General features: G+C 32.6%; 1 long non-coding RNA gene and 1 pseudogene across 2 annotated transcripts; both read left to right on the forward strand.

The window, feature by feature from the left end:
* The first annotated feature begins 704 nt into the window (after positions 1-704).
* Positions 705-3,470, forward strand: LOC120077120 (uncharacterized). Its single transcript, XR_005481734.2, has 2 exons — positions 705-845; positions 2,972-3,470. It is a non-coding gene; the product is annotated as an uncharacterized LOC120077120 (long non-coding RNA).
* LOC120077119 (transcription termination factor MTEF18, mitochondrial-like) lies at positions 841-3,470 on the forward strand (annotated as a pseudogene). Its single transcript, XR_016529629.1, has 2 exons — positions 841-3,111; positions 3,190-3,470. The product of XR_016529629.1 is annotated as a transcription termination factor MTEF18, mitochondrial-like (transcript).
* Positions 3,471-15,042: the final 11,572 nt, after the last annotated feature.

Genomic DNA, 15,042 nt, shown 5'->3' on the forward strand with positions numbered 1-15,042 from the left:
TCCAAGAATTGGAAACAAGATCAAGTTTGGTAATTATTTTTGTTTCATGTTTCTTAAAAAAAAAAAACTATAAACATGAACTTGTTTGATAACTATTTTTTTTATTTCTCGTTTCTTGTATTTTTTTCACCTTAACTTTTCCCTTATTTTATAGTTTAAATATATTTAAATGTAAATTAAATAAAAAAACATACAACATGCATTAAAACATAAAAAAAAATAATAATTAATACAAATTTTTATCCTTAATATGCTGATCAAATTTGATTTATAATATTATTTCCTATTCATGTCATTTATCACAAAATAACATCGACTCAAATTGAACTTAATTATAATTCAGGTAAATGGTGTGGTTCAAAAATATTTAAATGCTTTAATGAAAAAAATATAAATTATAAATATTTAGCCGATTTAAAATATACTAAAAATAAAAAAAAAATTAAATTAAAATAATATATAAACGTGCATATTGTATCAAAATCTATATTTTGTTTAAATATATATTTAGCCGCACTATATTAATTTGGGGCTTCTAAATCTCTCAGTAATCCTTGAACAAACTAAACTACCGTCCTTCATCGCTCCATCGGCTTATCATATTCTGCTACCAAATCAAAATAATTCGAAGTTCCAAAGTAAAAAAAGCCCTAAAATTCATATACCAGCGTTGGCGCACTTATCAAAACTTCTCGTAGCCTCAATCTACAAATTCTCAATGGCGAATCAATAGTATTACCAAATTCCAGAACCCACTTCTCTTATTTTTGTACTTAAATCTTCACTATAACACTTTTAGCTTTTTCAATCTCAAACACAATTGAAGTTCTCAATCTTCTGGAGAGGTACCATTTGAAATTTTGTATTTTTGATATATAAGTAATGAGCTTGAACTGCATACATTGTGTACTGTCATGTCTTACTTGCAAAAACTCAGAGCACTGTCCATGCTTTCTTCTTCGATTATTGCTGACAAGTAGTTTAATTTTGTTCGAGTCTTGGACTAGCGAATTGGGTTTTCCCCTGTTGCTTCAAACCCTAGATTTATCGAACTAAAAGGCTCCCCAAACGGAAGAATGTGGAAATTCTGGAGGAATGTTGAATATGGGTAGTAGAAACGGTCATCGGCTTTCTCGGGCCACTAGAAAAGAGGCTCAGGCTGCGTTGTTGGAGTATTTGCATCCTACTAGAGGGATTCAATTTATGGATGCTGAGAATATGAGTAAAAATTGGCCAATCTTTTCTTGAAAAACTTCTGGGAAAAGTTGAACATGAGGGCGATATTGGGCGGTCAATTACGCGATTTTTACGCTACCATCCGATTAATGAATTTGAGACTTTCTTTGAGAGTGTGGGCTTCAACCTGCAGAGTATAATGCTTTTCTTCCACGCAAATTGATGTTCTTGAGTGATGATGATTCATTGCTGGAGAACTTTCATGTGTTGTGTAACTATGGAATTGAATGAAATAAGATAAGGAAGATATATAAGGAGGCAACTCAGATATTTCGGTATGACTATGGTGTTTTGTTATCGAAGTTAAAAGCATATGAAAAACTTGGTCTCAGCCAAGCTACAGTCGTTAAATTTGTTGTTTGTAGCCCTTATCTATTGGTTGGTGGTGTTAATGATGTGTTTGTCCAGGTATTAGAAAAATTGAAGAACGTTGGACTTGAATCAAGCTGGGTGTAATTCCTATAATTGGAAGCAAATTCTTGGGTTGCTTGTCAGGTTTGAACAGATGGGTTACAGTAATGAGAAGTTGGCTGATTTAATCAGTCAACATCCAGTTTTTTTTTTAGTTGAGGATTCAGGAAGTAAATCACTCTCCTTAATTGGGTTGTTACTGAAAATGGGATGCTCAATGATCCAGATATGTTCTGTGTTCCTGCAATTTCCTCAAATCCGAGTTGGTAAGTTTGTTTCAAATATGAGGCTATGCCTTTCGTTTTTCAGTGAAATAGGCATGGGTGTCCAAGAGATAGGATACCGTTTCAGATCACATTCATTGTTATTGGGATCTTGTACTCTGAAAAAGACTAACACCTTGCTCGATGACTTGAACGTTGGGAAGAAAGGGCTATGCCAATTTATCTTAGATAATCCAGAAGAGTTGAAGAAAGGAAGTTCGGGACAAGAGTTGCAGCACTACCAGACTCTGGAGAGGTTATGAGATCAAAGCAACAGAAAACTCAGTTCTTGTTGAAATTAGGATTGGAAGAAAACTCGACTAAGATGAAAAAAGTGCTAAAGGTGTTTCGAGGTAATGGAGCAGAGCTCCAAGAGCGGTTTGATTGTATTGTGGAAGCTGGCATTGATGAGAAGGATGCTTATAAAATGATTGAAGTTTATCCACAAATCCTTAACCAAACAAAAGATATAATAGAAGAAAAAATAGATTTTCTTGTAAATAATTTGGGGTATCCTGTTTCATTATTAGTAAATTTCCCTCCATATCTTAACTATACGACTCAAAGGGTCACTCTTAGGTTCGCAATGTATAATTGGCTCAAGGAACAAGGAACAGTCAACCCGATGTTGGCATTAAGCAGTATCGTTGTGTGTTCGGAAAATGCATTTCTAAGACAGTATGTTCATCGTCCCAGAGGCATGGAAGTTTGGGAGAATTTGAAGAGAGAAATATATTCAGATTCTATGGTGTCTCCAGCTCATTAGACCAATCTTATTTTAACATATTCTTTGTACATATTGATAACCAACTGCTTCATAGCTGTTATACTACAAGTTTGGGCTAATCTGCTGTAAAGTTTGTGTAAAAGTGTGATATTCCATTGAACCAGAGCAACTTTTTTCATGTCCAGGGAAATGACAGTCGAACTTTGAACTGCTGTATCATTTTCACAAATTAACATACTAAATTGTTTGTTGCTCACAATGCTGTCGGAACTTCCCTTCCATTTGAATCCAGTTATTTCCTATTATTAACCTTTACCTTGTTAATCATTTGCAGGTTTTGGTGGTCCTCTTGGGGAAGTGTAACACAACATTGTTTTGCTCATTACTCACTATTCGAGCTTCTTTTAAAAGAGTACTTACAAATCATGGAAATTTGAGACATTCATTACTCACTAGATCTGAAATCCTCTAGAGGTATATCTTATGTGCTTTTGTGGCAAAGCATTATATCTCTCATTCTATCGACGACCAAGTCTGTGATCGCTATTTTAGTATTTATGGCAGTTTTTATGTTGATACATGGCGAGCGTGTTATCGGGGTCTAAATTTCTAAAGGTATGTCGATAAACACGTGCTGTAGGTTGTGGTAGACCATCTCTCTTCATGTGCAACTTTGTAACTATTTATTTAACACAAAGAATTGGAGCTTTCTGCATATAGTACTGCAGAGATGCGTAATTTCCCACATTGTTGTAGTTTAAATTGTATCTTTAGCTTGTGAACATAATACATTTCTACACGAGACAGAGGGAAATGGCTGTCCCTTAAACTTTTGCTGTTGGTAGGATTTCTTTGCCGATGAAGGGTACATCTCAAGATTGGCCTGTTGCAATTGCAAGTACTGTTTGTATATATGCTGTGGCAATTCATATCATACTAGAAATCTAATGTTTTTATTTTGCAATCAACCCCATTTGTTTTGGCAATTTTCTTTTTGTCATGGTTGTAAAAAAATAATTCATTTGAAATCACCACAGGTCGACCTAGTGGTAAATAGATATGCATGAACTTGATAAAGGACTAAGAGGGGTATATCACGAGTTCAATTTATGGTGGCCTATCTAAGGTTTAATATTCTAAATTTCCTTGACACCCAAATATTGTAGGGTCAAACAGGTTGTCCAGTGAAATTAGTCAAGGTGCACGCACATAAATTGGCTTGGATACTCTAAATAGCAAAGAGAAAGATATTTTGTTTGAAAGGAGGAAATTTTGAATATTAGTTGGCGAGAGGGAAAGTTTTTGAATGAAGCAGCCAATAGCAATATAGATTTAAAAAAGTGAATCTGCAACATCTAACATTGTCTACAGAATTCAAATACTTTTGGGTCCTAAATTCATCTAACATTGTAAAACTACTACATTGTTTGTAGCAGCCTGCTATAATTTCTCTATAAGAGGAGGTGTGCAGTTCGATACTGTTGATATCTTTCTTTTTAGATTCACGTATCTACTCTCTTTTGTTTCTTTGATGCCAACTAAAAGAAATTGCAGAGACAGAGAGATCCTGGAAAAAATGAGTTAATATGACCTAAATTTAAATCTAATGTTATTTCCATCTTTCCAAAAGACAAAATCAATACGGACGGAAAAAATTACTTATTTTTGTGGTTTCTATACTATTTCATTTTGCAAATGTTTTTTGAAACTAACTATTTTAATACTTAAATCCATCCACTTTAAACTGAAAGGATACGTTTTGAAAATCTAGGATTAAAAAAACTATGGCTTCTAAAAAAGTAACTTTTAATATTTCTTTTGTATATTGATTGTGATGTTAGAATTGATTTTATGCTTTCGTTTGTCAATTTTAAGCATCAATTATGTAATTAAGATAGAGTGGAAAAGTTATTCATATTAAGTTAAATTAAGTACTAAATATAAGTTATATAATCATGTATACCATGTATTATTAATATGTTAATATACAAATAAAAAAATTATGAAATTTGCATGTGGGCACACGTGTGTGTTTTTGTGTATGTGCACGTGGGTGTGTATTGAATGTGCATGTGTGCATCCATGCATCAACGTGCATATGTCTGTGCTGTGCATGTGGAGAAAAATAAAGGAGAGGGAGGGGGGAGGGGAAGAAAGAACAAGAGAATGTCAAAGATAGAAGCTTCATTGCTAGCAAGGGTGTGCAAAATTCAAACCAAATCGAGAAACTGAGCTAAATCGACTAGTTTGATCCTTTTTTTTATTATTAAAAAAAAAAAAACTGAACTTTTTGGTTCGTTGATTGGCTTAGCTTTTGAAAATCCAAAGAAATTGAACCAAACAAAAATTTTAATAACTTTTAAAATATGCCCGAAAAAATTATAGATTCCATATAAAAAGTCGTAAGCCAATTCTATAACTTAGTAGATTTAATAAAAATCAAACCTAAACATAATAGGGAACCAAAGAGGAGGGTTCAAACATTGATTAGGGAATCAATTCTCTATTTTCAGGTTTTCGATCACAAGGTAATCATTATCTAATCTATTTGGTCCAGCTGTAAAGGCCAACTAATAGCATCTAGATATGCTATTTTTTTTGTTCTAGATCTAGGTCAACTCGGTTACTCTCACACACTTTATTGGTTATTTTGTAGAGTCTAAGCAATTAAAAGCTATTTAGAGCACTTCGGAAGAATCAAAATCAAAATGGAGTTAATATGACCTAAATTGAGCAACCAAGCCATTAAATAGGGAGTCCAAGCGAAAAGTACAGAGGAGGAGACGTCTCAATCTCAAAAGAGCATCAAAATGATCCTACGAGAAGCTAAAAAGCTAGAAAATTTGACACGACAGAGTTAAGACATTGTCCACAGTGTTTGAACACAACTATGGAGTATATCTCTACCTTACTTTGAACTGTCTCACCGTACTAATTGTATTGATTGTTTGTATGTACGATATATATACGATTTCAACTTTCATACTAATTGTCTTGAATGATTGTTTGATTTTAGTAGTAAAAGAGTTGGCTCTTGTGTATTTTTATGGTTTTTTCCATGACTACATAGCTAGTCTGATAAACTCTAGTGTAGAAGAAACAAAGTTAATAAGTTGTAGCTATCTCTCTAATTGATTTTGTATTAGTCTTCACATTCTACTTATGTTTGTTATCAACTTGATAAGAATTGGTTAAAATACTTTGTTAATTAATAGATAGGGGAATTAAATTTAGAGGAATTTGAGTATATAGCAAGATTTTTGACTTCAATTGGAGATAAAACCCAACGAAGTGGAGCTAAAATGAGCCAAAATGAAGCTCAATTGCGTCAACTGAGAAAGAAGTCAAAACTACAAATTTTCCCCTGATAGCATGGTGTTGAGGCACCGCTCGACAGCATGCCTGATGCCAAGTGACAGAGAGCAACGTTTCCTGGAATGCATAGAGTGTCACAACACTGTCCTGTGTGTCGCAACGTTACGAAGATGAATGCACGTGTTTTGACCAAAAGCGTCACAGTGTTGTACCCTTGCGTCGCGATCTCAACACGAATTTCATAAATACACCATTAGACGCCTAAGGTTTGTCATGTCCGCTTCCAGTCAATTTTCATCTTATCTCTCTCTATTTTCTTCTGCTTTTTGATCTTTTGACGTATCCAAACAATTCCTCCTTGATCTTTATATCGGTTATACGTAGAGTAATTTTCCCCAATGATGTAGACATGTAAGATTTAGAGCGTTTAATTATAATTTCATATATTATGTTTGGAATTTTTTACAGTCTTTGCATGTTTATAGTTTCTGCTTGAGAATGTACGATCATTAGCTAGGCATCATATTAAAATATGTGACATATAGTTGTACTTTGATCTAAGGTAGCAAAAGGTTGATTAGACTTGTGATTTGTGGTCTACGATGAAAAGCATTGCTTTATCGACCTAGGAAGAATCATGTTGAATGTTTAATTAGGCGATTGAAATTGAACACTCACCTTAATGTAATCCAACGTCTTATTGCAGTTAATCCAAATTAATTAGGATGCTTCTCATCTAATTAAATTGACTAATTTGATGAATAGGATTCTCACCTAGCTTTTCTGGGTAAGTTGGCTAAGCTAGACAATTTAGGAATTAATTTGATGAATCTATGATCAAGTTGCAAATTGGGGACTGACTCGAGAGCCTAGGCTAGATAGCTTCATTATTCGAATTTATTTTCTCCAAATTTTCTTGCAATTTATTTACTTGCAATCAAACAATTCAATCTTAAACCCCCTCCCATTCAGTTACCTTGTGTTGTAAACAATTTAATAGAAAAATTGAAAGGTTCCCTGTGTTTGATCCAATCTTACTACTGATACTACTTGTTGGTAGAAATGTTAGATCATGAACATAAATATCATTTGATCGACGGGAGGTCTCGACAAATTTTTGCTCACTAAATTAGTGTCATTGTCGGGGAGTCAAGTAGTTTTTCTACTAAAAAGGTTTAAGGTTCTTTTATCGTTCTTAGGTTTTTCTTTTTTTGTATGGCCTAATCCTCCCAGAATCAAACTTTGTTGTATTTTGCAAAATTAGGTAGAGAGGAAAGGCGACTCAAGAGAGAAGCAAGGGAACAAAGAGTTAAAAATGAATAGATCCATACAGGAGGTGTTGGGGTTGATGCCGTAATTCTTGTGGATCTTGTAGTTTCTAATTGTAATGTACACATGATTTATTTATTTAATAAAATATGAGATATTTTATTCGACATTTAGTAGCATTAACCCAAAAAACCAATAAACTAACATCCAAGGTTAACTTCTGTAGCTATGTATGTAGAGAGATACAAGTGAATCATGTTTAATTGATAACCTAAATGGTCTGTAGTAGATGTATAAGGTTGGATACCTTATCTTGGTGACACTACGAATACGACCCATTTTGTAGATGTTACAATTGTTGTAAAGTGCTACAAATGATCTGATCCTGATCATTCGTATGGAGATATGTGAGTGGGGGTGTTCTATACAAAAGTGTTTGTATAAGACTAGACCACAAAATGAATTGTCTCATTATATAACGCTATTAATAGTAGAGACTAACATTTCACCATGATGACTATAAGTGACATGACCTAAATCCTGAGTGAATTGTGAACTTCTGCTTATGAAGGCAGTCATTTGATTTGTATGGGTGAGAGTGGCCAAATCGTCGACTTAATAACTCTACCATTTTGGGGTTTCGTCTGATTGGGGAGCTGAGAACATAACTACACAAGATGGAATTCACTCATTCCCTAATGTTGGGGTAAGTAAATAAATTGCTCCCTCAAGGGCTAATTTCAGAGCTTGAACAATGGGGTGCCACACCCTCTCTTTGTCTGAGAGGGGTTTGGTCATAATTAAACTATGATTTATTGTTCATCAGAGGGATCGGTGGTACTTAAAGAGTTAGATGTAACTACAGGGGCAAAATGATAATTTTGGCCCAATTGTACTTACAAGCAATTTTTGAAGGGTCATCATACTGTGATTGGTTATATCAAATGAACATATAAATGTTGGGGTTGATGCCCTAAATCTCATAGGGTCCTTTAGTTTGTAAACCTTGTATGAACAAAATTTTATGTGATTAATAATATATGATATTTTATTCACTTTGTCTATAAAATATGTGATATTCTAGTTGTATTAACCACAAATCAATAAACTAACATCCAAGGTTATCGTTGTAACTTAAACATGTATGTGGAGACATACAGGTGGATCATGTTTAAGTGATAACCTAAATGATCTGTAGTATATGGATAAGGCTGGGTACCTTATCTTGGTGACGCTACGAGTATGACCCAATTTGTAGATGTTACAAATGATGTAAAGTGCTATAAATGATATGATCCTGATCATTCATGTATTATACATGCGAGCGAGGATATTCTATACAATGGAGTTTGTATCAGACCGAACCACGAAATGTTTAGTCTCATTATATAACACCGTTCACAAGCCTACCATTTTGGAGATTCGTCCGATTGAGGAGCTGGGAACACAGCTACACAAGATGGAGTTCACTCCTTTCCCAAAGCAGGATAAGTAGGTAAATTACTCCCTTAAGGGCTGATTTTGGGTCTTGAATAATGTGGCGTCATACCTTCTCCTAGCCCAAGAGGGGTTTAGTCATAGTGGGACTATGATCTATTGTTCATTAGAGCAAACAGTGGTACTTAAAGAGTTAGATGTAACTATAGGGGCAAAATGATAATTTGGTTCTATTGTGCTTACGAGTAATTTGTGAAGGGTCATCGTATTATTGATTGGTTATATCTAATGGACACAAAAATATATTTGTAGTCGAAGAGTGCAGCTGTCAGTCTTTAGTGGAGTGCTTGATAGTTAACGGATGGTGGATAATGTAATTAAAGAGTTTAATTAATTATTCACATATCGTTGGAGCTTCAAGCTATAGGTCTATAAGGTCCCCTTGGTAGCTCAAAAGAATTTAGTTGAGAATCAGTTTTTGGGTTAATTTGAATTGTTCAAATTAATAAGAGGGAATTTAATTATATATGATTCGATTATATATGATATAATTGTTATAATGTATTTGATACATTATAGTTTAATTGGAAGAAATAAATATTTGAATGAGATTCAAATAGTTTTTAAATTTAATATAAATATGATTTATATTAAATGCCATAAAATAGAGAAAAAAACTATATGATACAATACTAAAACAATAGAGTATATGTTATATTTGATATAACATATAGTTTAATATAAATAAGATATGATAAGTTAGTTATCATATTTATTTATATATATATTATTATTATTTTAGATATTAAATCCTCTTTTCTCTCCAACCACCTTAGTTGGTGGTTAAATGTTTTTATGGAAAATGGAATAAAAGATTTTTTTCTTCTTTTCTTCCTTACAGACTTATGTGAGAAACTACACGATTGAAGCTTTTAGTATCCGATAGAAAAATCACATCATCAGTTTGTGTGACTTCTTCAATCTTCTTCCTCCTCCAAACTCAAACTCCCTCCAAACCAAAATAGTCAGAGCCCACAACTCTTGAACTCTCACCCTGAGTATATCGAAGGCTCCTAGTGGTTATGTCTCTTGTTGGTTCGAGAATTCTTGAAGAGAGTCTTCAAGGTTTGCTGAGTTCGAGTTTCATGATAGATCGAAGGATTTACAGAAGAAGGGTTCTTCAAAGGTAGTATCTCTTGAACTTTATTTCTTTATAAAAAGCATGTTGTAATTTATTTAAGAATGCATATCTTGTATGTTTACTGTAAATTTGTTTTTCAATCAAAATGGAATTTGTACGATCCGCTTCCGTTCAAGGATCTCTTTAAAACAAGTTCCTTTAAGAAATATATTTGTAGTGTGAAAAGTGCAGCTATTAGTCTTTAATGGAGTGACTGACAGTTAATGGATGTTGGATAATTTAATTAACTATTCGAGTACCATCGGAGCTTCAATCTACAGGTCCATAAGGTCTCATCTGTAACTCAATAGGGATTATTGAGAATTAATTTTGGATTAATATGAATTGTTTAAATCAATTGAGGGAATTAATTATATGTGATATAATTATTTTAACTTAATTATATATGATATAATTAATGTAATATATTTGAAACATTATAATATAAAGTTTATTTGAGAGAAATTAAATATTTGAATATGATTCAAATATTAATTATATGAATGAGATTCACATAATTAAATTTAGTATAAATGTGATTTATATTAAATGTCATACATTAATGAGAGAAATAAAAATTATAGGTTATATTGCATTTGATATAATATAAAAACTATAGGTTATGTGTTATATTTGATATAACATATAAATTAATATATATTATATGATAAGGTAGTTATCATATATATATGTAAAATAATTTATTAAATTATTTGTCATTTATTAAATTATTTTTATATTATTAAATTAATTTTTGAAAATTAATTTGCGAGGGAGTTGCCCTCCTTCTCTTTTCTTTCTGATGGCAGTATGTGTAGGGAATGCTTGGTTTATTTCACTTCTTCATCTTCTCCACAGAAGATTGACAGAGAAGAGTGTCTCTCTGGATGTTGAAGATCTCCCTGTAAAATTTACCTCTTCCTCCCTCAAAATTCTCCCTCTTCTCCAAAGAATTCAGTGTTGGGTTTTATGTCTTAAAACTCGTGGTTTGGAAACAATAAATTTATTTTATTTATCAATAAAAATGTTATTTATGTTTGATTCAATAAAATAGTTATTGAATATATTAATTGCTCATTTTGTTTTAGAAATAAATCCAATAAACTTAAGATCCATGGTTATCATATGAGTACTTGAACTTTGTGTGGAGACATAAAAGTGGATCGGGTCCAAGTAAATAGCCAAAATGAACTATAATATAAAAATAAGGTTGGGTATCTTCTTGTAGGGCACTATCGGATGCGACTCTCTGTAGTTGTTATAATTTGTTGTAAAGTGCTACAAACCAAGTGATCCTGATTCGTACATGTGGTGAAATAAGGAGTGGGGATGTCTTATGTAAGGAGTTTGCATAAGATCAGACCTTAGAATAGCATGATGAGTTAATTTGAAACATTCAAATTCAAATTAAAGGGAATTACTAATTATATGCAATATAATTACTCATTTAATTATTGAATTAAATGAAATTGGAGAATTGGTTAATATTTAACTATGATTTAAATATTAATTTCATGAAGAGGAATTCATGGTCGTGGAATTGGTATATAATTTAATATTTGATATTAAATTAATAGAATTAATTAAATTATTTAATTAATTAAATCAATTATTTTTAAAATTAAAATTTGAATTTTGTAAAAATTCAAATTTAGAAAATCAATTTTGTTTAATTTAATTTTTGAAAAATTAGATTAAAAATTGATTTTAGTCAACTTTAAAATAGAAATTAATTTGGAATTTTTGGAAATTCAATTTTAATTTGATTCAAATTGAAAAATTTAAAAATTGGAAAAAAACCTCATTTAATGGGTTTTTCTAATTCTTGAGTTTTGAATCATTTTCAACCAAAATACCACTCACTAAGCTGAAGTAGGAGCTGGTGCAATCTGATTACATGGGTCTTGTACTTAAAACATACTTTTTTGAGCTAAAGATATGATCACGCAACTAAGATTTTCAAATTGGAGAGGTTGAAGAAGTGTTTTTCAACAAACCCAGAAAATTGTTGTTCTCCTCTCAAATTATTCCCTAAATTTATATCATTTTGAGTCCCATACTCAATTTAAGGTCCTAGAGGAAAGTAGGGAAGATCATGTGGTGGTTCACAACCAATTGCTGAGGATATTGGAGTTGAATTTGAAGATCAAAGGTGTTCTTCAAAGGTATTTCTAAAACCCTCTTTTCATTTGATGAGTATGCTTAATTTGAACTTAAAATTAATGAATTAGTGTGCTTAATGATTCTGAATTCTTCTGCTGTTAGCTTGCTACTTCCGAGCCCACACCTCTTGAAACTCTCGACTTCTAAGGAGAATACAGAAGTTTCAACTTGTGGTGGTGTCCACATTGAGATAGGTTTTCTGTACGTTTTGATCGTGATTGTATGTGACCATTTGGAGAGGGGGAATTACGTGAAGAATTCTTCAAAGGTAAGTTAATCCTAACCCTTCTCCCTAATTCCCTCTTTTTAGCGTGTTGTAAAAATATGGTTTTTCATAAATTATTGTTCTGTAAATTTGCAATTCTGTATAAAAATCGAAATCAGGACGATCTCGCTTCCGCATTCGAACTTCACCGTTCCTTCTGGAGACACATTAGAAGAAGAGCATTCAGAATAAGAAGAAGAAGAAAAAGAGCCAATGGCTCAGCCAGAAGAGCGTACTTTGAGGGACTTCGCTGCCTCTGACCTAACTCAACAACCTCTTTGCATTACGTAACTCTTATATTATAATCATGCAAACTATATAGTATAATCATGCATTTACATACTTTAGGAATTAACCTAAACTTTAAATATAATATTTATATTTAAATATGATGCATGATCATGTCTTTTCATTAATTAATAATAACTCTTATTAAAAGTAATGAAAACAATAAGCATGCTAGCATATAATATAACATTTATATTAAAAAAAATGCATGATATGCTTATTTAAAACAACAACCATATAAAATAACATTTATATTAAATATGATACATGAATATGTTTATCCTAAGGTGTGATTTTAAACTATATGACATACATTATACAACATATAAAAAATATTAATTTAATCATATATAAATTAAATTATTCAACAAAAATAGACCAAATTTTGGCATCTTAAGAATTAATTAAATTAATATAATAAAATTATATTAAGTTAATTAAAAAGACTTAAAAAATTTAAGAAAAACGAAACTGCTACGAAAACCGCTTCACTTAAGGCTTGAACCTATGATTTGGGAACCACTAGCGCATCGCGTATCAGCCTCGGAGCATAGAAATACTCTGGTGAGCGAAGCTACATTGAATTTTTGTTCTCATAGCGTAATGCTACGCTGCCTCCAATGTTGCTATGCTACACCTTTCCATGATCAACAAACAATGACGGATAGCAACAACATTGCGACGCCTGTTTTTCCTTCGTTTTCCACTGATAATCTCAATTACTTTCACTCCTCAATTGACACGAACTTACAGATTGTTTGGAATTCGAGACTGGCATTGTCGTAACAACCCTTGGTCTGAGCAAAGGTAATTTATTTTCACCGATCCAAGACTTGTACCACAAAGGCAGTAAAGTAGTAAGATCGGGGTCGAATCCATAGAGAGACTGTTCAATCAACTCAGGACAATTTATGAACCCAACTTAAAAAAGGATTGTGATGGTTTTGTTTTTTTATAAAGTAAAATGACAAACAAATAGAGAAAAGCAAGAATTAGTATAGAAAAGGGTTGAATCAAATTGAGGGAAAAAACCTTAGGATTAGTTTGTATGCTTTTTATTTTCTATTATTAGGCACTAGTTAATTTTTCCAATTATGTCAACCCCTTAACTTATTAGAAGTTCCAGTAGCCCAATTAGCCAATTTTGATAAAAATCCAAACCAGCCCTAATTTAGTTTAAAACTTTTCCTTCTTAGCGACATACAAGTTAAAACTGAAAAACATTAAGAAAAGGGTTCAATTGTTGAGACATACTACAAGTCGGAAAGCCATATCTTATAGCATGATTTATTTGGGAAAGATTATACTAGAGCATACATGAGTTTGGCCAGAAAAAGTCTAGACCCTAAATATGTGATCCTAATACATGCAATTTAATCAATCAATAATACATAGGCTAGAATGATTTTGTAAACAAGAATTTCAACAAATTAATTTGTCAGAAAAATTCATCGAAATTCTGTTAATATTAAAATGAATCCACCCAAAGGGTTCACAACAATTGAATAAATTAAACTAGTAACCTTCAAGAATTAAGACATAAAAATTAGCCCGAGAAAATTCCCTAGCCTCTAAAAGGCATATCAGAATTACAATAATTGAAAGAGAATCGAGGTTGACTATGGCGATAATTTCTCAGCATTTAGACTTCAATGGTTCCCAAAGCTGGAGTAATCTTTAAAATTGTAATGTGTATGAGGTTTCTTGAAGATTGGACCCGAGCGTCCTATTTATAGGCTTCTCGTTGTGTCGCAATGCTTGGAAATAGCATTGCAACGCAGTGGTGCAAATTGGAAAGCGTCAAGGAAGCGTTGCAGCGCTCCTTCTAATGCTCAGTTGCATCGTGCTGCAACATCGAATTTCCATCAATATTTGTGGTGTCGCAACACTTGAAAAAAAAGTTGCAACATTGGGCATTCTGTCCCTCAGCGTTGGAGTTCAAGCGTCAAACGACGTTGCAATGGTGGCAAAGATCTAACTCCAGAGTGTTTGATGCTTGGGACAGTGTTGAACGCTGCCCTGTACCTGATGCTATTGCCTTATAGCGTCGAATGAGCATTGGACTTAGGCTTATGAAGAGTGTTAAAATTCTGGAACAAGGCAAAATTGTCCTTTGTCATCTCAGCTCGATTTGGTGCGTTCCACTCCCAGTTTTTCGTTCCTCTTTGCTTGATTCTTCATCCTTGCAACGTACTTGCTCCACTAGGTCAATTTTCCTACAAAATAAGACAAACAAAATGCAAGAATCACTCAAATATAGACAAGTTAAGGCCATATACTTAACTCTTTTTGAGAACTAACAAACACCCCTAACTTAAGATTTGATCGTCCCGAGCAAGATTATAAAACTCAGTCATGGAAATTGTTAAGAAATCGTTCACTCCATTCATCGAATCCTTTCTCTAATCTCAACAGTCTTAAGGATCGCATAATAAATCACATATCAAAATCAAACAATCACTTAATTGAGATTGGTTATAAAAGGTCA

Source organism: Benincasa hispida, chromosome 5 (genome assembly GCF_027475165.1).
Source record: "Benincasa hispida cultivar pf3 chromosome 5, pf3_genome.v1.1, whole genome shotgun sequence".
Taxonomy (NCBI): domain Eukaryota; kingdom Viridiplantae; phylum Streptophyta; class Magnoliopsida; order Cucurbitales; family Cucurbitaceae; genus Benincasa; species Benincasa hispida.